The sequence below is a fragment of the Cotesia glomerata genome, linkage group LG10 (genome assembly GCF_020080835.1).
Source record: "Cotesia glomerata isolate CgM1 linkage group LG10, MPM_Cglom_v2.3, whole genome shotgun sequence".
Lineage (NCBI taxonomy): Eukaryota > Metazoa > Arthropoda > Insecta > Hymenoptera > Braconidae > Cotesia > Cotesia glomerata.
The window spans coordinates 9439236-9466674 of NC_058167.1; the positions used below are offsets into that span (position 1 = coordinate 9439236).

The 27439-nt window shown below is 28.1% G+C and overlaps 1 protein-coding gene across 5 annotated transcripts in view; it reads left to right on the forward strand.

Moving 5' to 3' along the window:
• LOC123272755 (serotriflin-like) overlaps positions 1-27439 on the forward strand; it is a 153705-nt gene that overhangs the window by 97191 nt on the left and 29075 nt on the right. The window contains exon 2 of one of the 5 annotated variants that reach the window (XM_044739750.1): positions 8350-8479. The exons of 3 other annotated variants lie outside the window; for them this stretch is intronic. The gene's annotated coding sequence lies outside the window, so the exon portion shown is untranslated. The remainder of the gene's footprint in view (positions 1-8349; positions 8480-27439) is intronic. One more of the 5 variants, XM_044739749.1, reaches the window with a different exon arrangement.

Genomic DNA, 27439 nt, shown 5'->3' on the forward strand with positions numbered 1-27439 from the left:
TCCTTTATTATCTCAGTCAAAAAAATTAGGAAAACGGTTGACTCTGAAGGCCATCCCTGCAACTTCCCGCTCATTTCGAACCTAAGCGCTTAAAATGGCATTTATGGTGTTTTTGAGCTCTTCGAGCTCAAAAATACAACTTCTGTATTATTTTAAGCTCTCCGAGCTCAAAGAGATAGCTTTGCTATGCCTTTGAGCTCTTCGAGCTCAAAAATCTTATCATAGTTCGATAAAACACGATTTTTTTAATTTTCAAACTGCTATAACTTTTGAATGAATTAACCGATTTGCACGCGGTTAGCGACAATCGATGTAGTTTTTTGAGCTCTGTAAATAATTATGAACAAAAAAATTGATCTGATGAAAACTTTCGGAGTTATTACAAAAAAATACTTTTTTCGATTTTTTTCGACAACGATATCTCACGAACGCATCAACCGATTCTGACGCTTTTGGTGGCGATCGATGCGGGTTTTCAAGGTTAAGAGCTGATTAGTTTTTAAGGTCGATCGGTTCAGCCAATTCGGAAATATTTAAAGAAAATAAAAAAAAAAAACAACTTTTTTTGCAATTTTTCGAAATCTGCTGGTCCGAATCGGTTCCAACTTACAGGAAATCTAAGTTTGGAGAAGACCATTTGAATGACATCAACTGCGATCAAATCGGTCAAGCTGTTCAGAAGTTATAAGAGGTTTACACACACACACACATACATACATAAATACATACAGACGTACGGACATCATCGTAAAAATAGTCAGGGAAGCTTCTTAGGGCTTCAAAACGTCGAGATCTGTTGAAACCTCGATTTTTGCAAAACGGGGTAAAAACAATAACTTCCCAATTTTTCGAAAATCTTCGATTTTCTTAGCGGGAAGTTAAAAATTCCTAAAAATCACCTATTTTTTCGATCCTCACAGTGGCTATACTCCTTCAACTTTGGCCTTTTTTTCTGACTAAGTAAATTTGGAAGTTTAATTTTTTCAAAAAAAAGCGTAGTTATTCTTTTGAATGCTGGTAATATTGACCTCGAATTTTGACTGAAGGGTCAGAGATATGGAAAAATTTATGAAGACCTTTTTTATATAAAGTTGGACATATCCTAAAACTTTGAATTTTCTGGTCTCGTCCAAATTTTATTTCAAAGAACTTTTAAAGAAACAAATTTATCAAAAGCTTTTTGATATTTATTACATACATACTTTTTTGTTGAAAATATTATTACTCAAAAATTCCCAGTCTCTAAAACGTAAACCATTAAGCTTACTAAAGAAATTTAAGATAAATCGATAAGAGTAATGGAATTATCGATAAAAAAATGAGCCATCACTTGTTCGAAAGTCTGAGCATTAAGGCCAATGGAGTTAGGGGCTAAGAGTTAATGAATGCACAGAGAATCAAAGGCTTCCAGCTCTAATAGTATCTCTAGATATATAGCTATACATTTGAGATAATACTCTCCGACTAAATTTTCATTAATAACTCCTTTGACTTACGACACTTCATCCCTCGGTTGCCTGCCCCATTCCCATCTCCACTAAATTTAAAATCTCCCGGTTACTAGTTCAACTCAAGGGAAAAATCTTTATTGAAACGGAAAGCGCAAAACTTTGGTATAAATCGCGTAGCGGTGAATATAAAAGTTTATTAAATTTTTCTTAAATCCTACACCCTAATTCTTCAAACTTTATTTGGATTCTTATTTCTTATTTAATATTACTTTTCTTTAAGTTATTATTAAATATTTTAATGAAAAATTTCTTGCTAGTGTCAATAATTATAATTGCCGCTTTAATTTTAATTGCCGTACACTAGAAAAAATTTTTAGGGAGTAATAAATAGATTTTTAAAAATTTTGTCAAGTGACTTTTTTGGGAAAAAAACATATTTTTTATTAATTAAAAATATTTATTATAATTAAATGAGTTACTAGTTGATATTAAATAAATATTTTAAATGCTAACAAAGCGTTATTATTTTGAAATAAATATTTTTTACCAGCAAACAAGATTTATTAATAGTTAATAAATATTTTTTAGGAGAATTAGTGGGAAGATGGCGGTACTCTAGCCTGTAGTTATGTCCATGCATTAGTTCAAGCTGAACCTATACATACATAGTGTATGGCAGAGTCGCCATATTATTTACTATAGTAAGAAATGATTTATTAAATCTCAAGAAATAATTTTTTAAATAACAACTATTTGTTTGCTACAAAAAAATCATGTCTAAAAAATTATTTCTGAACTATTAAAAAATATTTCTTAAATAATATTCATTAAGAAATTATTTTTTAATTTTTTAAAAATCTTTTTAAATTTTAAGTAATTGTAGATTAAGGCAGCGGATGCATTAGCTTTGCTTCTTTAAAAATAGAGTTAATAAGTAAGTAGTAAATAATAATTGCATTAAGCTACTTACTCAGCAGTTGCATAGATAGCATTGAAATCTCTGGGGCACAATGCGACTGCTGCTCTCTGTAGACTACAAAATACACTAATAGTAGTGGTAGTACTGCTTCTACTACATGTACAACTGCAGTGGAAAGCGGACAAAGGTGGAGGAGGTGCAAGAGGAGGTCGGATACCACATCGGTCAGTAAGTACCGAAACGTTTGGCATTTTCCCTCGGGAGCAGCTTCTCACCGTAGCTGAACTGTCCTCTGTCCGGCTAGATCGATAACAACTGCATTTTCCTCCGTAATAATTGAGCGAATTTTCTAACCTAACTCTAATTTCATACGATACTGCACCTATAACGCCGGCTTCAATTTTAATTGGTCTGGTGGAAAATTCAAAGCGTTTGCTGGTGAGAAAATCTCAAGAATTTAATCATATACTTTAGTTTGGTTTGAATTTTAATCATGAAAAATAATTAGCCGGTTATCCATAATTTTTGACCACAGCTTAAGTATTTTGGAATTTTATAGATTTTCTGAAGATTAATTTACGGTAATTATAATATTTTATAAAAAAAATTTCTTAAGCAGTTGATTAAACTGAAAATCAATAAATAAGATCCTTAAAAGGTTCAAAAATAGGATTTTTAGTTTAGATCTTTATACTTTAACTCGAGCTCTCTAGAAGTGAGACAGTTTAGCGACGATGCGCCATCTGTTGGAAATTTCAGGTACTAATTTTAATGGAAAGATTATATATGGATTTTTGTGACCATATTTGGCTTCATAAAGGCGTATTAAGTAATTTGAGGTATTTTGAGCCGTACCCTAGTAGAAATAAAATCGAGTTTTTAGCCAGTAATTGGCCAGTTTAACTAGACTTAAACCAGTAACTGGCCAGTGTAATATCGAGTTTCTGTCAAGTAACTGGCCAGTCTAACTAGAGATCTAACAAAACATGGCGGCCGTAGTGAAACTGTCGATTTAGAATTTTGAGGTTATCAGGGGTTATTTAAATTATCAGATAAAATAAAAATGATGTTTAATAAACGAAATAATTTAAAAGTTTTATTTATATTTATTTTATATAATAGATAACATTATTAGACCAATAGGCTAATAATAATAAGTCTAACAATGAAATAATAAAATAATTATTTTTAATTAGAGATAATTAAAAAAATATTCATTTAGTTATTTGATTTAAATAAATTTATTCCATCCATATTAAATTGTAAAAATATTAAGTTTCGTTTATGGACCCTTGGATTAATTATTTCTGTAAGATGATCTTCAAAACCGAAGTAAACAAATTCACTCATTATAACTTCATCAGCATTTGGCATTTTTTCAATTTTAAAAGATACACTACATTTATTTAAAAATGTTTTTGCAGTTATTGGTAACTCTAGAACAACTCCAGCTTGCAAAATTTTTAATAACAACTCGTCTAAATAATCTGCAATATTTTTTTTTATTGCGCACATTCGCAATTCACATATAGTGTCAACTTTTTTTACTGCATCACTTTTGTAATATATATTGAAAATTATTTACACGTTAATATACACAAATTTTTATTGCTTTAGACTGTCTTTTAACATTTTTTACAATAATAATGCGTACAGATTAATAGAGTAAAATAAACAGACATACACACTCGTAAAGGTACAGTGTCAGTGTGACCAATGTTTATGATTTAGTTGTAGGTGGCGCGATTTCGAGTTTTTACTCGATATTACTGGCCAGTTACTGCATTATATTGAGTAAAAACTCGATTATTTCTACTAGAGTATTACAACTTTTTAGACGTATGAAAAAATTTTTATCAACATATCAGGCCATATCAGAAATCATAGAAAATTTTTAATTTTTCACTTTAAAACCCAATTTAAAATAATTTTTTGAACCAATTCGAACTGACTATCTAAAAGCAAGAATAAAATTTTCAAAATAAAATTCATGTTGCCTTTTATAGTTTATTTTTATTTTCTTGATACCGAAAGCATGTTAGTACTATTTAGATCTGAATTTAACCTCATAAAGTGTCATATCGTATCTCTTAGCATAACGTCCAATACCCGTGTTGAATTTTGAACAATGATGAAACAAGCCGGTAATATTGGCGTTTATAATTTAATACCCGTAAGGCCGAGTGAGTGATGGGTCAGTACGGTATGAGATCCATTAGAGCAGCACATCACTGATGTATCTCATGTGTATTCCATGTCGGGCTGGGAACTCACTACTTATTCATACAACGGCTATAAAGCCGACTAGTACTTACTGGCGTGTTATGTGTAGCATAACAACATAACAACATCTTACCCTCACCCTCTGTTCTCTGTTCTCTGTTCTCTGGTTCAGTGTAGTCTTCACATCGACCTCATTGATTATCGAGCGACGGCACGTAACGGCAAACATCGCCTTCTATTCACACATTCTCTTCTCTTAGCACTAGCATGGGGTGAGTTCTGCCCCCTTTACCCTCCAAGAACCCTCAACTCTCTGCTTCATGCATCCACACTTTCTGTTATCGTTATGAACCAGTCTCAATATTTAACTCACTCCAATGTTCCCGACTCGTTACCGAACTTCGGTTCTGGCGTAAGCAAACCCGGCTTCTCTATTTCAAACTCTCATTAACCTCGTTTATCCTCACTCATGTTAATTATTAACGCCCGATCTCGATGTCACACGTTACACCTCCACAAGAATTTTCGTCACCGGCCCCTTTGTCACAGAAATTTAAACTTTTCCGATTTTACCAAAGGAAAAAGCAAATTGACGGAAAAGACAGCGTCGGAGAAATTTGAATAGACGGAAATAGAAAAATGGAACGTTCTTTTGTCTTTCAGCTTGAAGTTTGTCATCGCGAGGCAAAGTTTTAATGAACGCAGTTGTGAAATAAATCCTGAGGTTATTTTCGTAGTTCCCTAAATTACTAACAACATCTTCGGGCTATTTGTAATCAGGGAAAATTTTCTGAAGAATAATGATCTCTGTGGGTGGAGGATGTGATATTTATGGAGGCTATTGGATTATTCAGCGTAGGTTGCCTTTCAAAATGCCCGGTGTTATTTACGAGCGAGTAATGAGCAAACCAGGAAAAAAGGTGCGTAATCCCACGAGGCTTTTGTGGAATGAAAAGTAATTACGCGGAAAAAAATTGAAGAATTCCCTACGCGCATTGATATATGTCTCGGGATCCCCGGAGAAGTTGAGTAATTAATTTTTTTTCTACTGGAAATTTTTAATTTTATTAACGAAAATATTTTTCTAACTAGACAGTATCGATTTCCAAAGTTTTATGAAAGCCATTGAAGTTTAATATAATTTTAGATAAATGGATTCACGAGTGAGCACAAGTTTGAATAAAGTTTATTGGTGCTTGTGGGTTTTTATAATTGAAAATTTAGTCAATATTAGGGCAAAAAAATGGATTGTTTTTTATTAAAATTTTTTTACTTATTTGTATATTAAAAACTCTCTTTAAGAATTAGATGATTAAAAAGTTATTTAGGACTTGCTCATGACTTTTCATTTATAAATTTTTTAACAAGTGAATACATCAAGTATTTTGTAATCAGATAATACATCAAGTATTATATAATCACATTTTAAAAAGAATTTTTTTTATTATAGCTATATACCCTGAATTTTAACTTTCTAGTAGCGAGACGATTCAGCGACCACGCGCCACCTGACGCAAAATTTCAGAGTTAATTTCATCAAAAAACTGCACTCATAAAAACGATTTTGTTAAAATAACAAGAGACGGGATAACTGAAAAATATATTGTGGTAACAAATGAGTATAGTTATAGGAAAAAGTCCTTTAGTTGCATTAATAAAATGTTTTAAGTTGTAATAACAAAACAGTTTGTAAAATAACAAAACTTGAATTTGTTGCTTTTTAAATGTATTATTATAAAATTTACTGTAACAAATTTATTTGTTATTCCAACAAATTCTCATTGTTATTCTTACAAATTCTCTTTATTACTTCACCAAATTGTCTTTGTTACTCCAACAAATTCTCTTTGTAATTTCAATAGAGTAATTTTGCTGTTTCAACAAAAAAATTTGTTATATCAACTAAAGTATTTTGTCGAATCAATTATAAGATTTTGCTATAGTAACAAAACTGTTTTGTCGCTATAACATATTAATAACTTGTTATAATCTCAATTTTTTTCTTTTAACATATGATTTGTTATCCCGATGTTAACAAATTCATTTGTTACCACAACATATCTTAGTTTATCTTAACAAAATTTTTTCTGCGTGTGTATGTGGATCTATTACACTATATTAGATCTAGTATGGGCTCATTAAGTCATATGAGATCATATTATTCAATATATGTCCGTATATGTCTATACATGTTTTAAAATGAAATAAACGTGATAATTTAGAAATTAGGATATTTAATAAAAAAAAATAGTTAATTTTTTCGCACCACTCTAATAAATATTTATTAGCACTGAAAGTTGCAGCTTATAAAAACTTTAAATATTTAGTGTCTAATTATAATAGTATAAATAGTGAATTAAAAGTTGCCTGAGTTTTAAATAATTAAAATGTAAATAGATAAATATAAATATAGAGAAGAGTTAAGGATGAGGATAGGGATGAGGATGAGTTAGATATAGATGGATATTAACTAAAGTCTCATCGTCGATCTTGGGCTCATGAATACACGGAAAGTGTCACTTTGGGATGCTAATCCTAGACTCTAGACCCGACACTCTTGAGAAACTATTCTCACCCCACTTTCGATCGACGTTGAGTTGGAGCGAGCAAGACGAAGAGTAAGAGTAAGAGGGTGCCGGAGATTAGCAACTGAGTAAATGTCATCGAGATGCTTGCAAATTCCAATACCTAAGCAAACTAAAACTTCTGATGCTTCTACTTGTGTCTTCCTTTTATTTTTAGTTTAATTTGTTCGTTACTTTTCGATCGGTGTTTACCAACTACCAGACCGAATTTAATTAGTGTAATTGGAAACGCTACTTAAAAAAATTCAATTTAAGTTGATAGAACATCGATAAGACATATCCGATTTACCACAATTGCTTGGGCATTAGATTGAGCATCGGGACAACCTTCCGAGGGCTTACGCCTGGTACCTTAAGCTCGTCTCATCCTCATCCACATCCTCTTGTTCTATTATCCCAATGAAATTTCTCTTTGGCCACAGGAGATTTAGACAATTCCCAAAATTCCTCATGCGCGTCACCTACATCTTACATTACGGCACTGACAAATTTCGTCTCTCCGAGACCTCGATACATTAATGCGTCACATTATTGAGGATAATCCTCCGGTTTTCGAGCAGACATTTATCTTTATTGTTACTTTTATACCTCTCAATTTTTTTAAAATGTTGAGCGATTTTTAATGCTGCACGGAAAGAAATTTTCTTTAAAATTTACCCGTAAATTAACGAGAAAAATTACCGGACTGTATTGTAATCGTGGGATGCTAAGGTGCTGCTTTACCATTTACTAGAAACCGAAATACTTTTTACAGTTGTGTGAGTAAAATTTACCGGAGTCTTCGGTAAAAAAATTTTTTTAATTTTCAATGCAGCTTGTCACTTGGAATATAATTATTATTGGACATATTTTTATTAATGGAATATTATTATTATAAATTTAATAGGTTTTGTGTTTTAAAAAAAGTTGATTTTAATTTAACAACATTAAATGTTTATTTGATTTTTTTAATTTAATTTATTTTTTTGGGTTGTTTCACTTTACAATCTATATATATAGAATAATAGAAAATATTTATAGATAATTGCGAATGTCATTAAAGCACATCTTTATAATTAATAGTTAACTAATTGCATAAAATTTTATTATAATGATAATTGTATAAATGTTTGTTAGAATTAACTGTAATTCAGTGTGAACTGATCACTGACATGTGAAATTTTGTAAACAGCTGAGAAGTCTACAGCGATTGCAGCGCCGCCTCAAAGTCGGTGGATAGTACCGTTACTTAGATCAACAGACTCGATAGAGTCTGGCGCCAAGTTCCGTTCTCAAGCCAGACTACCAAGTGTGTATATACCGTAAGCAGAACGGTTTTTTGAGGTTACAAATTTTTTTTGATTTTTTTTTTATATGATATTTTATAATAGTAGTTCATGCTTTTTATTACACGTAGTACTTGATTATTATCAATTATCTTTATAATTTCTATTTAAAATTATTAAAAATAATTAGCACAAACTAAGGTAAAAGCCCCAATTATTGACGGGGGTCTAAATATTGACACCCTAAATTATCTTTAAATATATTAAATTATCTGTAATAAGAATGCCGATCAAATGAATTTTTATTAAATTCTAATTAATTAAAAAATTGAAAAAAATCACATTCAGTTCAAAATATTAAATATTAATTATTAAAAAAAAAAATAAAGTTAGCACCAGTTCATCAAATCAGCTTACGAGCGTCTATTTTCTTAACAACTTTGGTTAGAAAAGCATTTTTTTTAACTGCCGAGTGTAAATTAATTTTTTCATGTAATTATATGACCTATTTTTTTTTTAATTAACAGTACATGAAATATTTATAAAATTAAATAATCGAAATTAATTGTATGCTTTATAATATTTAAATAATGGGAGTCAATAACTAGTTCATAATTTTTATGGTGAATCCCATATTGACAGCCAGTCAACAGCGCTATGACGCCTTTTTTTTAAGTATAAAATACGTTACGCGATTATATACAAGGCTTTTAACTGTCAAATAACTCGGCGTGTTTTGGTGTTAAATAAGTTTTTGAATAAATTGTTATTATTTTTAATAATAATTAATCATTTATAGAAATTATTATTAATTAACTTTAATAATATTGATTACTTTATATCAAGTTTTGATAAATAAAAATATAACCAAATGATTCGACGCATGCGCAGTAGGGGCGTCAATAATTGGGGTTACGGTACGTCAATATTTAGATCAATCAGTTTTTTAACCCGTCAATAATTGGTGTATCCAGATTATCTATTTAATTATTTAAAATTAATTAGTAAATATCACTGATTATCATTTTAAAAAAAGAAATTGATCAGTTAAAACATTACTTAAGACATTACCACAAACAAAATTCAACGATATTTATATTTGAATGCTTAAAAAAAATCAAATCATAACTTTGTCTCTTATAGCGTCAATAATTGGGGCTTTTACCTTATAGCGACCCTGATTTTTAGATTTTAACTTTTTTTTTATGTAAAAAGCGGACGACCAGAGACTAAACAACATAAGAATGCTCGCTAATCTTATAATAGATGGAAAACTACAGTGAAAAAAGACATTCAATAGTTTACAATTACATACGCCAGGCGGCGCAACAATAACTTTTACATGAACTATAGCTTAAAGGGGATAGTTGGCCACCGGAAATGTATTAAATTAAAATTGTCAATTTTTATTATAATTACAAAAAATACTGAAATCCAAGCAAAAACTGTTTCACTGTAAAAAAGTCGCGCCAAGTCCACGTTCATAAGACTATTAAGAAAAAAAAATTTTATTTCTTTACAAAAAGATATAAAATAAAAAATTAAAAAATCCAAGTAACCGATATGGTTGTATATAATTTTCGAAAATTAAAAAAAAAATATTTTGTTAATTTAAAAATTAAAAGAAACAATTTTGGAACGTACTTGGTGTGTATAATTGTGAACTTTAATTTTTTTTAAAAGTCCTAGTAGATAGATTTTAGGAATTTCATAAACAGTGAACTATTTTGTAACCACGCACACTAAATACGTTCCAAAATTGTTTCTTTTAATTTTTAAATTTACAAAAAAATTTTTTTTAGTTTTTGAAAATCATATACAACCATATCGGATACTTGGATTTTTTAATTTTTTATTTTATATCTTTTTGTAAAGAAATAAAATTTTTTTTTCTTAATAGTCTTATGAACGTGGACTTGGCGCGATTTTTTTTTACAGTGAAACTGTTTTTGCTCGGATTCTTTTTTACCGGAGACTCCGGTAAAATTTTATAGTAGTTTCAGTAAAATCTTTTGATTTTACTGTAATTTTTAAGATTAAATCAGTAAAAATAACTTTTAATCTAATTAATTTTTTACGTTTATTATTTTTTACCGGTATACTACAGTAAAAATTAATGGTACTTTTCTGGATTTATTGCATTGTAATTGTGAATAATTATTGAAAGAATTGTAATTAGATCAGGAATTTACGAATGTCCCACGATTACTGTGATTTTAACGGTAATTTTTAAAGAAAATTTTTTTCCGTGTGGTATTTACTTATTTTATCATTAATTTTTTGAGTTAAAATAATAATAACAATAATAATAATGATAATAATAATAATAAAATTTTAAGAAAAAATCATAATTTTTATTAAAAAATTTATTATTGTTTTATAAAGTATAAAAGTTTTCAAGAAACTTTTCAGATATTCAATTAAATTGACTTGAAACCGTCACTCAATTAAATTTCTGAATCAATTAACCCAATCATAGTTTCTAGCACTCATCCGTACAATAATAAATCATAACTCTAATTTACAAAGTTGAAGATAAAAGAGAACCTACATACATGAAGTAAAAAATAAAATATGTAAATCCATATTAAGCAGTCCATGTAACCTCAGTAAATTAGCATTTGACCCGACGATCGATAAATCAATGGATAAAAATTTAATAATAAATTTGAGGAAAAAATAACAGGATGACACTTGAACAGCGTATCAATTATAACCAGTAATTTACAGCACGCGAATTTAAAATTTAATTAAAGTCTTGAGCTCGGAGATGAGAGATGCCTGTGAGAATGAGAATGACAGAGATAAAAGAGTACCAAGGGAAACTACTGGTGGACATGCTACTGGACAATAATATCTACGTGTAACATTAATATAGACATGTTAATGTATGTACAGTTAGTAAATATAAATAGAAATTGAAACGATTGTATATTCATAGTAAATTCCTGAGATATATTGGGAAACATTATGAGAGCAAGAAAGACGATAAAAATCGAAATTCGTGAGAACAAAATTCTTGACTCAGGAAAATTTTCGGGTGCTTGAAGGAAGACCGAAGTTGTGTTGGCCGAAGTTAAAATTTTTCTTTAAATTCTATTCTTAGTGGAAGTAATTTTTTCTAAATTCAAATTATCATAAATACTTGATACAATAAATTTTTATATTTGATCAAGATTTTTAGATACTTTAGGGAAGCAGCGCCACCTATTTCAGCTGAGAAAAAAATTTTCCCACCTTGAGAAAATTTTTCTCTTGAATATTTGATACCCATTTTATATTATTTTAGCGTGCAATTATACATATTGAATGAAAAAAAATGATTCAATATTATTTGATCGTCCCATTTGACATGTTAATCAATAAAAATATCAATGAAAATTTACTTCTATCTTTATATTTAATTTTTTGGCGCAAGAGAGAAATTTTCTCGACAAGAAAATTGACTTCTATCAAGAACTAAATTATTTGGAGCAAGAAGCTGAATTTCCTTAAAACAAGAAGATTTTCTTGACTTAAATAAATTTTCTTGGATCAAGATACGTATTTCTTAAAGCAAGAGAATTAATTTTGTTGGAATTAGTGAAATTTCTTGTGTCAAAAAAAAATTTTTTTTCGCTAAAGAAAATAATTAGGAAGAAAAATATTTTCGTGGCTCAAGTGAATCTTTTTTTCTGTGTACGTTTGTAGGAAGAAAATATAAATTTATTTATATTAAAACATGTATGAAAAAGCACTTGTGAGAGGCAAGAGATGTTTGCGCCATCTAGCATATAAAATCCGAACTACCACAAATATATGGACAAGGGTTTGTCGATGATTAGCTGGGTGTTGCATTTTCCTGCGACAGGAGTAGAGAGGGCGAATCAGAGATCAGGCTGTGGAAAGCGGAAGGCGGAAATGGATGAGGATCGGGATAACAATGTGCGTGAGCAGAATTACACATGTGGATATCATATGATGAGCTGATATTACAATCGGCGGAACGAGCTCCAGATTAATTGAGGTTTCGGATCTTGGAGTGCAGATAGGAAAATCCAAGTGCTCCAGATGAGAATAGAATTATGGGCGATCAACGGGAACTAGATTCTAGTTCAGTCAGCGTCAGAATAACGCTCCAGGTCGTGAGATTAACAACAAGTAGTTCGAGTGTAGGTTCGGTCAGCCAAGAATACTTTTAACTCTTTTTGGTTTATACGGAAGTTTGGTTCTTAATAATTAAGCGACGTTTTGTTTCCGCTATCGAGATGTTATCATCGAGATCGCCATCAATTCTTGCTCTATTATTCAATGGATTACGGGCGAAGCTGGGACATTTACGGAAATAGCTGATAATTGGATTTATCTTTTATATATATTAAAGATTTAATTCACTAGCATTCGAAATTATTCATCTTTTTTTTATTTTAGGATATTTCATTATTTAATAATTTAATTTCAAGCTAAAATAGTAATAATAATAATAAAATTGCAATAAAAAATCATTATTTCCATGATGAAAATTATTTTATTTTGATAAATAAATTATATTATTTTGATAGAAGGCGTAGAAAATTTTATTTTGTTTAAGAAATTTTTTTTTTCTAGTAGAAATTTTTATTTTTAGTAGAAATTTTTCGTTTTTTTTTTTTTTTTTTTTTAAGGGGGTATTTTAGTCTAGAAGCATGAATTTCAGGTAATTTTTTGAAATGGCATAAAAAAAAAGGCTATCAATATTTTTATCATCCATTTTTTTATAAGTTATTTATTAACATTACAAGAATACATAAAAAAATAAAAAAGTTGAAAATTCAAAAAACTAGCAGCTGATGAAGTGGGGGGTTCTCAAAAAACTGGCACTTGACCATGCCCACGATTTCAACTCTCCTAGCAACCTGAAATTAAAAAAATAAAAAAAATTATTAATCTAGAGTAATGTCGCTATGTCATGAACTAAGGAAAAATTGAAAAAAAATTTTTTCACAAAATGGCGATTGCCTGAAAAAAAAAAAATATTTTTTTTACTACTTTTTTTGACTTTTTCGAATTTTTTAAAAATAGTAAAAATTGAAATTTAGGAACGACCGTAGTTCATGCCATAGCGACATTACTCTAGATTAATAATGTTTTTTATTTTTTTATTTCAGATTGCTAGGAGAGTTGAAATTGTGGGCATGGTCATGTGCCAGTTTTTCTTGTAATGTTAATAAATGACATAAAAAAATGGATGGTAAAAATATTGATTGCCTTTTTTTTACGGCACTTCAAAAAATTACCTGAAATTCATGCTTCTAGGCTAGAATGCCCCCTTAATTTTATATTAATTTACAAGCATGTATGGATAACATTCACATTCCATGCTTGTAAAGGTGGACCATCTTAGGAACTCCACCGTCCATCTTACAGCATCAAACAAATTTTATTTTGTTTAAAATTATTTCCATGAAAAGTAAATTTCTACCATGAGGTATTTTTCTAAAATTATAGTTCCTGAAGAATAGAAAAATACTTCAAGTACAAATTTACGAACATGTATGGATAACATTATGGCATAAAACAACAACAACAACAACAACAACAATAATAATAATAAGTAAAAATTATTTTTTTGTTTCTTATAAAAAAGATGAAATAATGATATAATTATTTATCGGATAAATAAATAAAAAAATAAAATATATATCTATAATATATAATATATAATAAAACAGAAAGTTTATGAAAACTGACATTATCTTTATTAATGACTGCCTCGGGTTATTTAGCAAACTCATAGACTCGATATAAGGATTAAGTTACTAAAACCCACGATGGATTAACTATACTATCATTATTATCATACCTCTATCATTAAATCATTATTTATGATCCTCACAGCACATTAGATATTGCGTTTTATTCATTTAAACCTTTAGAATAAATTAATATCCAGTTAAATAAATCTATCCACCCATACACCCATTCGCAATAATAATAAAATATCTATCTAATTTTTAACGCCTTGTTTCCGATATATTTTTTCGCCCGATAAAATAATCCTGATATTTGTATACACACTATATATATACGTCCATTTGATTTTTATGGACGCCACGAGCGTAATATCTACACTAATATTAACTCGATATCGAACATATAAATAGAACAAAGGTCTTTTTTTTCAACTTTGCGGTTAATATTTCAAATTTATATTCCTGGAATTTTTCCTCTCAGATATTTTATCGATGATACGTAATTAAACTTTTAATTAATCAACTTTATTATTCAAAGTTGAAAAAAAACTTTAAACCTTTTTTTATCAAATCAATCAATTCATATTTATTGCTGTTAAAAATAATTTTTTTCTTTATAAAAAAAAAATTTTATTTAGTTTCTTTATAAATTTTTAATACCTTGACCGGGAATCGAACCCTGGACCGTCAAATCGACTATAAAAGTTGAATGGTCCTCTCTAAAGTGAAAATAGATTTTTCTTCAACTTGATTTAAATAATTATTCTTTCAACAGACTTAAGTAAGCAATAAAATGAAAACCTAAATTTATATACAAGCCAAAATTAGGTCGCGGTTGAAACTTCTTGTGTTGTTTGACTGCAGAGAACGATCATCAAAAGCGAGTGTACATAACCGTTTAATTTATTTCAATGAAAACCACATCAGGGAGCGGTTATTTATAAAATCATCAATAAATTTACCTACACACACGCATACGCGCAAATACCTCAATTTTCATTACATGAAACATAAAACAAACATTACCTGGCTGTAATTAATCTATCCATTTACTCGCAATATACTAATAATTAACTGCGTTTTCATATCCCGGGTAATTATTTATAATGAATATTAAATTTATACAATCATAAATGATCTACTTTAATAATTAATTTTACTCACACTGGACTCCAGGTAATTAATACTCCAGAGTGAAAACATTAAAAAATCGATTGTTAAATGTTTAACTTTTAATTTTTCAGATAATTGCTTCAATAATAAGTTTTTACAATATTTATAATTAGCAGTGAATTATAAAAGTTTGGTAAATTTAAATGTGCAACACTTCCCGTACAAAAAAAAATTTTGGTTCATGATAAATTTCCGGATGAACTTCAGATTGTGAAACAAATATGAATTTCATAATGAATTTCACGGCGAATTCCAGCTGAATTTCGTGATGAATTTGAAACAAATTGTGTATGAAACTTACTTTTTATAATCAGTAAAGAAACCTTTGAGTCAATTATATTGGCATTTTTATTTTTATTTACACTGACTTAACATTTACGATTCTTAAGGTTCTATTTATTTATTTATTTATTTATTAAAATTTAAATGCCAAGGCATAGAGCCAAATAGCAAAAAGTAAAATACATATAATTTAGTTTCACATAAGTAATAAAATGAGATTCGAAGTATTGGTTACATATAAAATTTTTTAATATTTATAAACAATATAATTTAAATTAGAAGTATATCGTAACTAAACGTAATATTTAAGTGCATTCAGAAAGAGAAGCATGATTACAGTTTTTAGTATCTTAATATACACAATTTTTACTTTACTAGTATAGTACAATAATTGTAAATAGAAATCTAGCTAATCTAAACTTAAAAGAAAATCAAATAGCTTCGCCCGTGCAAAAAAAAATTTAGTTCATTATGAATTTCATTGTGAATTTGATAATGAAATTCAGATTTTGAAACAAATATGAGTTTGATAATGAATTAGCTATAAAAATCCTCTAATTTTCTATTGCAGCTGAATCTAACAGCTAACCAACAGCTGAAATCTAATAATTTAATGGGTTATTTTTAAAAACTTACTTGTCAGTTTAAACAAGTGATAAGTACATTATAAAAATCGTATATTTCCAGCTTTGAAGAAGATTCAAAGTTGTTGAATCTAAAGAAATTAAGACAACGAAGAGGAGTAATTCATGATGAATTTAATGATAATAAATCTATTTAAAAAAAAAATTATTTGTGACTCTTATGTAAGCGTTAACAAGATTTAAAATTTATTTTTAAAAATATATATCTATTGTTTACAGTTCGTTGTTTGTGCTATTACAAAAAAAAATTTATTTATTGAATAATTTAAAAAAGAAATAAACTAAAAAATATATTTCATTCTGCATTATTAAATTAAGTTTATTTATTTATTTATGATAATTATTTATGATTTATAATAAACTTATTATGAATCAAGTATTAAGGTAAGATCAAATTAATATAAAATTTATAACCTTTTTATGATAAATTTATTATGAATCAAGTATTAATTTTATATGGTTCCATGATTTTTGTTGATTACTGTTAAATTAGTAATACATTTCCTCTAAGTTAAATAAAATAGTTTTTTTTTTTTTTTTGAAATTTCGGGGGTAAAAACAAAAAATACAATTATAAAATAAAACATATTTATCTTATAATTAATTCAATATGACTCTCGTACTAAATTGATAATCATTATCATCAAATTCATCATGAATTACTCCTCTTCGTTGTCTTAATTTCTTTAGATTCAACAATTTTGAATCTTCTTCAAAGCTGGAAATATACGATTTTTATAATGTACTTATCACTTGTTTAAAGTGAAAAGTAAGTTTTTAAAAATAACCCATTAAATTATTAGATTTCAGCTGTTGGTTAGCTGTTAGGTTCAGCTGCAATAGAAAATTAGAGGATTTTTATAGCTAATTCATTATCAAACTCATATTTGTTTAAAAATCTGAACTTCATTATCAAATTCACAATGAAATTCATAACGAAACAAATTTTTTTTTGCACGGGGATTTAAATGATTCTAAGCTAAGAGAGTTTGGGATTTCAGGTGGCAAATCTTGCCAGAACCTGATAGCAGAAACAACAAAAGAATATTCATAAATGGTACTCGAAAATTTGGGAATTTTTAACATGACGTTATTTTTTGCTGCTAATCTGTCTGATCGTCTAATTTCAGGGTCTTCATCAACAAATAGGCTTCTCAGAAATTTAGGTTCACCTGTAGATAATAGTTTGTAGAATAAGCAGCCCAAATAATACAACCTGCGCGACTTAACAGTTAACCAATTTAGTTGACGTCGATATGGTGTAATATGTTCATCCCGTTTTAAATTAAAAATAAATCGAATAATACTATTTACAAGACGCTGAAGTTTACAATCAAGTTTAGTAGTTAGGCCAAGCAACACTACCGAACAATAATCAATTATAGGAAGAATAGTGGCGGATGCTAGTAATTTACGAGATGTTAATGATAAGATATTCTTTCTGTATTTTGAACTATTTAGTGCACCATACACTTTACGTGACAGCTGCGAAATATGCATGTCCCAGGAAAGAGTTCTCGAAATATGGACCCCTAGATGTTTAGTGGAGCTTACATATGGTATAATATTTCCATCAACGATAATCTCCGGCGATGGACAATCTTCTAGGAGTTTTAATTTATGTTTACTACCCAGAATCATTATTTTGGTCTTTTGATAATTTATTTCAAAGTTATTTTCATATTTAGATAATTTTTTGGAGTAAAAAAACACAATATGCAAAATAATAATTCGAAATTCATCATGAATTACAGGGCGAATCTCAGCTGAATTTCATGATAAATTTGAAACAAATTGTATATGAAACTTAATTTTTTTAATCAATGAAAAAATATTCGTAGTCAATTATATTTGAATTTTTAGTTTAATTTATACTGATTCAACATTTAAGATTCTTAAACTTTTATTTAGATGAATTGTTTGGATTAAAAGAACACAATATGCAAAAAAATATTTCGAAATTCCTCATGAATTTCACGGCGAATTCCAGATGAATTTCATGATTAATTTCAAAATATTATTTTGCATATTGTGTCCTTTTACTCGAAAAAATATATCCAAATAGAAGTTTAAGAATCATAAATTATAAGTCAGTTTAAATTAAACTAAAAATTCCAATATAATTGACTACGAATATTTTTTTATAGATTAAAAAATTAAGTTTCATATACAATTTGTTTCAAATTCATCATGAAATTCCGCTGGAATTCGCCGTGAAATTCATATTTGTTTCACAATCTGAAGTTCATCTGGAAATTCATAATGAACCAAAATTTTTTTTGTACGGGTTGCGACAATTGGGAATTGTCTTACCGGCTATCGGCAAACTTCGTGAAAGTTTAGTACAGTGTAGGCTGCATGATATAAAATTATGTATATTTGCTGCTCAAAAGACAAAAAATTCCCCAACTGACAGCTGAAATTAATTAATTTTAATTAAATGAAAAGGTATTTAGGCGTGATCTGCAATACTTTTATCAGAAAAATACCAAAGAAGAAATTGATAAAAAAATTGAGGTAAAAAAATTAATTTTTGGAAAGATATGGTGTTTACAAGAGAGCAAAAATTTTTAAAATTTCCTCTGAATGCTATTTAAAGACTTTTTTTGAATCAAAAGCCTAAATTTATCAATTTATAAATATTTTTACGTGATCCAGAAATTATTTGAATCAATTGCACTAATATTAGGGTAATATTAATTTTTTTTAAGTGTATATTATAATTTTTAGATGAGATTTAGTATGGCGAAATCAAGGATTTATTTTTTAGAAGGTACCTACGCGTAATTATAAATAAATAAGTAGAAATTTGCAAAATATTTACAAGTACATGAAATACTTGACTCATTTCGGTCGCTAAAATGTGCGCAAGTTTTATCCGGATTTATTTAAGCATATCTCATTACGCGGCCGTACTGGTGAATTTGATCTCGTTAAAATAATATTTTTTAGGTATATTACGTACAATTTGTAGATGAGGATGTATACAAATGGAGAAATATATATAGGTATCCACCTTTGTATAGGTATAATGTATACTATTACGAAGAAATGTAATCGTGATTCATGCAGACGAGTGTTGGGCGTGCCAAAAAGAGTAGACGTGCAACTAGAGGCAAAAGTTTCTCCGGGTAATGCCACCAGGATATATAGTCCATATAAATATATATCTATGTACATATAAAGAGTGCAGAGTAAGAGTACAGTAGAATATAACGAAAAGGCTCGTTGCGGATTTATGGCGCACAGATTTCGATTCACCTCAGGAAAATCCAGGCTCCTTTGCTTTTTATGTTTTGCTATAAATTTACTCTTCTTTTCTTTCGTTAATTATTTATGTTGAGAGTTACATATTTTTTTATTATTATTTTGAGTAATTTTTTTAGACAGTTTTCTCAAAAGTTTCATTTTTTGTTATTGATGTTAATTTTTTAGTTTTTATAATTATTTAATTCTATTAAAAATAGTCAAATTTATTTAACAAATTTTAAATTAATTATAAATTATGAAAAATTTTAAATTTTATAACCAAAAATTCAATTTTAAATCATAGAATTTTTTTAAATTCTCTAGAATTTTTTCAAAAATTATTTTTGATTAAAATCTAATAAAATTTACTTTAAATAACATTTTTTTTTAAATAAATAATTTACGACTTTTTGCATTGAAAAATTCAAAATTTAAAAAACTGGGAAATTTTTTAAAATTTTTCTTTAAATAATAATTAATCAAAAATTTAGTTTTATTTTTAATTTATATAATTTGAACTAAGATAAATATTAAACCCTTAACTAAGTTCAATTTCCCAAATTGGGAAGTAAATAACTTGATTGCAAATAAATGCAAATATTTGTTCAACTGAAGATCTCTCGATTGATCTGTTGGCTTATTTTTTATTAAATAACAAAATATTTTCAGCTTCAACTTGATCATTTCAAATTTAAAAATCTCATTTTTTAGTTTAATTTTTAATCTAATAAATTTATTATTCTTACAAAATTTGTCTCTTAAAAAAAAAATCTATAAGAAAATTTTATTTTATTATATAGAATATTTTATAGCGACTGTAGATTTAATTTAAAAAATTAAACATCGAAATAAAACATTAAAAATCTCATTTTTTAGTTTAATTTTTATTCTAATAAATTTATTTTTCTTACAAAATTTTTCTCTTAAAAAGTAAAAAAAAAAAAATCTATAAGAAAATTTTATTTTATTATATAGAATATTTTATAGCGACTGTGGATTTAATTTAAAAAAATAAACATCGAAGTAGAACAGTGAGACCGAACAAATAACGAATAACAAATAGACAAAGTAACGCTGTAACATTGAGAAATCCCAATCGAGTTCACAAATTGTTTGCTATTCTATACAAAACGCAATTGGCTATACTGATCGTCGGGTTTTATACTTTCACACCAGAGCTGTAAATTCCTCCGAGCTCGGTACAGAGCCCTGGTGCAGACAGTACTTTTATGGAGCACATGCATTTGGAAGCCGAAGCTGGGAGTGTAGAAAGTGTAGGTGTGGGTGTGGGTATGTAGCCTGCTCGCAAGGCGTCTATTCTCGCACTCATGCATATTCACCAGAGCAGCCCCGAATGCGAATCCGAACGAGGGATGGAAGTAGAGATCCTCTGAGACCGAGTCCTGCTATATGAAGGCACTACTCCTGCTGGGCTCCAAGAGACAAGAGCTCTAGTATAGAGCTATAGAGGTGCACTGAATCGAATGCTTATGCTGTGGGATTCGTTCGATCGCCCGATATCGACAGTCGTTCCACGGGCCAACGATTCCTCGTCTCAGTCTCCGTCTCTGTACATTCTGGATCGCACTAGTCTCACTGCTCACTGATAGAGGGAAATTGCGCGACAGACATTTATCCACTGACATTTACACCTTCACCCTGTCTGGTGAATTTATTATTGATGTTAATGTTTGATGTTTATTTCTACTCATTTTTTATTTTGAAATTTTTATTACATGATAGCTAGAACTCTAAACAAGTCGGATTCGCTGGAAAAAATTGGTAGTTGATCATATATGATTCATATGTGGTCATTTATAAACCAAAGCAAGTTGAATATGGTAAAATATAGGATCAATAAATTTTGTATGTGGTGATATATGATCATATATGTGGCTGACATGAATTAATATCTGATCACATATGTAGCGTATGTGATCATTTTTGATGATATGATATATGTATTAAAATATCATCATAATTTAAAGATTTCATGTGTGTTAAAATATGATTATTGAACATATAGAGATTATATATATGTTAATACACAGTAAAAAATTTTGCGACATTGCGTCAAAAAATTTTGTGTTAAAAATTTTTATGTTAAATATTTAACACTTTTTTGTGTTGATTTAACAGAATGAATGTTAAATTTACACATAAAAGTGTTAAATATTTAAAACAAAATTTTTTGACGCAAAATTTTTTACTGTGTATATGACTAGCAATCTTGCAGTCACTATGTGACTGCCGTGACTTGTAAACTATAAATAAATGAAATTTTACTTTATTAAATAACTAGCAGTTTGCCCTGGCTTTGCACGGGTATTTAATAAAATTTCAAAATCAATTATAATATAATATAGCCTATGTCATCCGGAGATGGTGTAGATTCCGAACAGTGAAAGAATTTTTCAAATCGGTTCAGTAGTTTTGAAGCCTATTCGATGCAAACAAACAAGCAAACAAACAAACAATCAAATCTTTCCTCTTTATAATATTAGTATAGATGACTTTTGTTCAATTGCACTGTACTTTTTTAACTATTGACGTTTTTAAAGATATAAGCTCATCCCGATGTTACACTCATCGAGAGCTTTCATTTGAGTACCCACATGCATTTTGATATATTTTTCATGTATACATTACATATATATATATATATATATATATATATATATATATATATATATATATATATATATATATATATATATATATATATATATATATAATACATATAACTATATGAAAAATTGATGTGGGTACTTAAATGAAAGGTTTCGATGAGTGTAATGTTAGGGTGAGCTTATATCTTTAAAAACATCAATACTTTACAAGATACAAGGTAGTTTCTTAATTATATTAAATTGCACTGTACTTTCTTAACTATTAACGTTTCTATAAAGATATAAGCTCATAGCGATGTTACACTCATCGAGAGCTTTGATTTGAGTACCCACATGTATTTTGATATATTTTTTATAAATACATATTTATAATACATATAAATATATGAAAAATTGATGTGGGTACTTAAATAAAAGGTCTTGATTAGTGTAACATCGGGATGAGCTTATATCTTCAAAAATGTCAATAGTCCACGAGAAACAAGATCATTTCTTAATTATCTATCTAGAGATAAAGCATTTTCGAATGCTGCCTAAGTACTTTTCATCATAAATTGACTACTGGTGAGAATGATATGAAACCATGGAAAGGCACAACTCCATATAAATATACTGGCTACAAAATTTTGATTATTCTCTTAATAATATAGATTACACATGTGACTCATATGTATTGAAATATGATCATAACACATAAAGCTATGTCTGGAAATATAATCACATATGCATTAAAATATAATTATTACATATCGAGGTCATATAGAATATCTGATCATATCCACTCTTATAATTTAAATGAAAAATATGAAAATATATCATGTAAGAAAACTATTCGTAACGTGATTGGTCGAATATATCTTAAGCATGAAAATATACGCAAACTCTATACCCGCATGAAAAAACTATATATGGCTGAACATATATGGAAAGTTATATGGGGAATATGTGATCATATATAGCGGCAAAATTATATATATGAAATAATAAATGTTTTGTTAATATAATAAAGATATATTTGATTCAATATAAGTTTAAATATATTAGTGCCGTATATTACTTAGTATATGTTATAAAATATACTATTATTATATAAAAATTACTTATATAGAAAACTATATAATAGATAAATATATTTTTCGTAAAATATATGTTGAGATAGATTATTACTGTATACTTTCATTTATAAAATTTCAATTATATGGAAATATATATTATTTTATTATAAAATACCATACATAATACCAGATATTTATGATATGTTGAAATAGGTCAAAACGGAAAGATTAATAAAAAAAAAAAAAAATTAATAGTTTGTCGTATATCTTAAGTTTCAAGAGCAACTTGGTCAATCGAGTTTACGGTCGAAGCAAATCTGAATTTCAGTAAATTAGTAACACATCACGAAATATTTTCTTTTTTTTTATAACTTTTTTTCAGAGAATTATTTGGCCTCAGCATTCTATTGTAATTTTAGTACCAATGCCAATATTAAAATTATATTGAACATATAATTTTAAGTATATTTTAAATTATACTGAAAAATACATTGTTATTATACTATTTATAATATAGTGTTGATTATAATATGTACGATATATTTAATCATATATAGCTGAAAATATAATTGAAATATATGTTATGAGTATAACATCAATACATAATACTACATATATCATTATTGTATATATGAAACGGCAAAATTTTGCATATGGGTCCTTATATAATCACATATATTTTTATATTTGTAAAATATAATTTTTTGTATATGATGAAGGATATATAGCTTTTTCATGCGGGTAGTCAAGCGCGCGCTTACGCGCGCAAATTTGAATTCTAGTATGTGTTAAAATATAACCATGATATAAAATAGAAATTATGTGATCATGATATGTGACTCATGTCTTCATATATGTGACTTATACGTGTTAATGTATCATCATACCATTACGTATGTTTACTTAGTTGATGTCAAAATTATATATGAACGTATATAAATTCATATCGACGGTCTAATTAGAAATTTGTCTAACTCCCTATTTTTTAGAGGGTGATTTTTTAACATTTTGATGTAGCAATAATCCAATTATAAATTATTTGAATGATTCAAACCTCAATATTATATCTCTATTAGATAATAATGATATTAAATGGGTTTTTAAAGTGATAATAAATTTTGAACTAATTGTTTTCTTCGTACAAATAGAAGATTCTCTAAAATGGAGTTAGACAATTTGCTAATTAGAACGTTGATATGTGATCATAAATGACCTATAATCCATCATTTGTAAAGATACTACATTTTATGAAAACCCAAAAAATCTTCTAAATTTTCCATCCCATCAAAACTGAATATCCCATAAATTATCCCTCGCTTCCTCCCTCCTCAATATTTATTTCACCGTGAATATCGCCGCTATTTAAATTCGCTTGGAAATAAAATTTACTCCAAGAAAGTTTCTCCTAAAAATTTATTTAGAGCAAAAGGTAAAAGAGCTACCGAGGGGTGAATGACGGAAAAATAGCTTCCTCTGCATCTCTCCACTCAAAACTATTTTCTTTGTAAGACTCTTCTTGCAGAGTACTTTCTCGGTTTTTTCTTTACTTTCCCGCTCGGATACTTGTGCTCTCTGCAGCAAAGAACAGTATCCACTAGTCAATCGCCATTTTGTTTATTTTATTCCCTCACTGGAACAAACTCTTGGCTTTGTATCTTGTAGCTTTACTTTTTGCTCGCTCCAACTTCATATCCATTTATATTTCTGCAGCAAAAAAAAAAAAAAAAAAAAAAAAAAAAATCAAAATCTCTATTTGAAATTACTTGCTCGCCCTTTTTTATTTTACTTTCCTTCTCCTCTTCTCTTTAACTGAATTTCCCGTATCGAAGCGTTTTCCAGTGCAGAGACAACTACGCGGTGAGAATAGATGTTTTCAATTTGCTCCCGAATAAAGAGAATTGCCCGAATAGGAAGAGAATCTACCGAATAGGCAGCTAGCTCCGTTTAGAATATGCTCGGATAGTGAATCGATATTGGACCGCGATATGATTCTGCGATACTTTTTCACTAAATTGGGTAAACTCCCTCGCTCTATTTTAGCGAATCAGTTAATACCTTTCTTTCTTTTTTTTTTTTATTTCATTTTTATTATTACTGTTATTACCGTTATCGTCTATTACCGTTTAATTCAAGGAATAAATTCAATTTCGTTTAAAACCCGATACTACCTCATTATTTTCCGATTCTATTTTTTTTTAAATAAATAGAACCTATAAAAAATCTCTTTTAAAGTAAGTCAATTTTTGCAATAAATGAAAAAAAGTGTTCTTGAATCAAGTATATAATTTTGAAGAACTTAATATTTTTGATTTGAGTACACGGAAAAAAGTAAACTGTTAAATTCATTCGGATTCCGGTTAATTTTTATAGTTTCAAACAGTACAGCGGACATCAGGATGGAAAAAATATAAATATTACAGAACTTAATGTAGAAAGTGTAAAAGCCACAATTTATAATTTAATATCGAAAATAAGTGATTAGTAGCTGTCACTGTAGTAAATAACGACTCTTTCATCTTAAAAAATTACAGTTTCAAACAGTAAAAATTGCCATTTCAATATATAGTCCATATTATGAGGAGAAGGGGAACTTAGATGAAAGAGAAGGGGATCTCACTCTGGGAGAATTCAACATTTGAAACAGTAAAAATTATACCTTTAAAATATACATTTTACCAGTCCAAGCAAGTCAATAATTACAGTTTGATTTTTAGCGTTGTGTTTAAAGTTTACCATTTTACTTTGTAAATATTGACGTTGCTTGTATTAGAAATTTACTAACTTTATTTTATACTTTTTACATATCATAAGATCATTTTTTAGGTACGAAATGATAAATATCAAAGTCTGAATTCTTAATTATTATACTTTAACATTTTGGACATTCACATAGCGAATATTACTGTTTGAAATAGTATTTTCTTTTATGTAAAGAGTAAATTGTAACGTTTAAATGGTAAATATTATAGTGAATAGTAAAATCACGATTTTACTGTTTGAAATGGTAATTTTTAGCCGTTGATCATTACTTATTATAAATCGACTGTTATTTATTACAGTTTACTTTGTTCCGTGTAGAAATTTAGTAACTGTATTTTATATTTTTTACATATCATGCAATCATTTTTTAGTTATGAAATGATAAATATCAAAGTCTGAATTCTTAATTATTATTCTTTAACATTTTAGACATTTACATAGCGAATATTACTGTTTGAAACAGTATTTTTTTCCATGTAAAGAGTAAATTGTAACGTTTAAATGGTAAATATTATAAAGTGAATAATAAAATCACGATTTTACTGTTTGAAATGTGTAATTTTTAACAGTTGATCATTACTTATTATAAATCGAGTATTATTTATTACAGTTTACTTTTTTCCGTGTAGAAAAATTCTTGAACTAAATAAATTTTTCTTTATTCAAAGAAATTTTACTTAATTCAAAAATTTTTCGTCTTGATTCAAGATAATTTCCCTCTGCAAAATTATTTTCTTGGTTCAAGAATTTTTCTTTCGAATCAAGTTAATTTTCTTTTTCAGTGTAACAGTGACAAAAAATTAGTAATTTCATATTGAAAATTTTAATCGAAAAGTTTCAAATAATTGACTCAAGCTTAATAATTTTTCAATAAATATTTTTAATTTCTCTATTTAAACATAAAATATTTCGGACTAAGAAATAAAATCTCAAATCATTGTTGCATCAACAGATTCAAAGTAGGTTAGCTTATTCTGTTCTTGCTAAGTGGTATCACTCTTTATTAAAAGCTTGGTCCGATCAGGGTTCGTGTCCTCCCTTGGGCGTATTTTATATTATTTTTAGTTTATCTAAAAATGAATATTTTTAAGTCTCTAACATTGATCTTCTTAAATTAAGTATTTATTTCTTCAGGTCAGATAATTATTTATTAAATTTCCAAGTCCTGAACGGTTTAATGAGAATTAATTTTGGCTCAATTTAAAAATAAATCTTTTTTTCAATTACCAAAATTATTTTATTAATTCGAATTTTTGATCCTACTAATTTAAAATAAAATTTATTGAATGAAGAAAAATAATTTTTTTTCAGTCCAATAACAAATTCTTAGATCAAAATATTCTCAACCTTTTTTTTTTATCCAGTCTAGTCCCGCAGTTTCGAACTTTTCCGTAATGAACTGACCACGAATAAAAGCGAGGGCTTACGATCGAATAAAAAAACGGATAAACTTACAATTCTGTACGAGCAACCCGACTTTCGGGATAGTTGA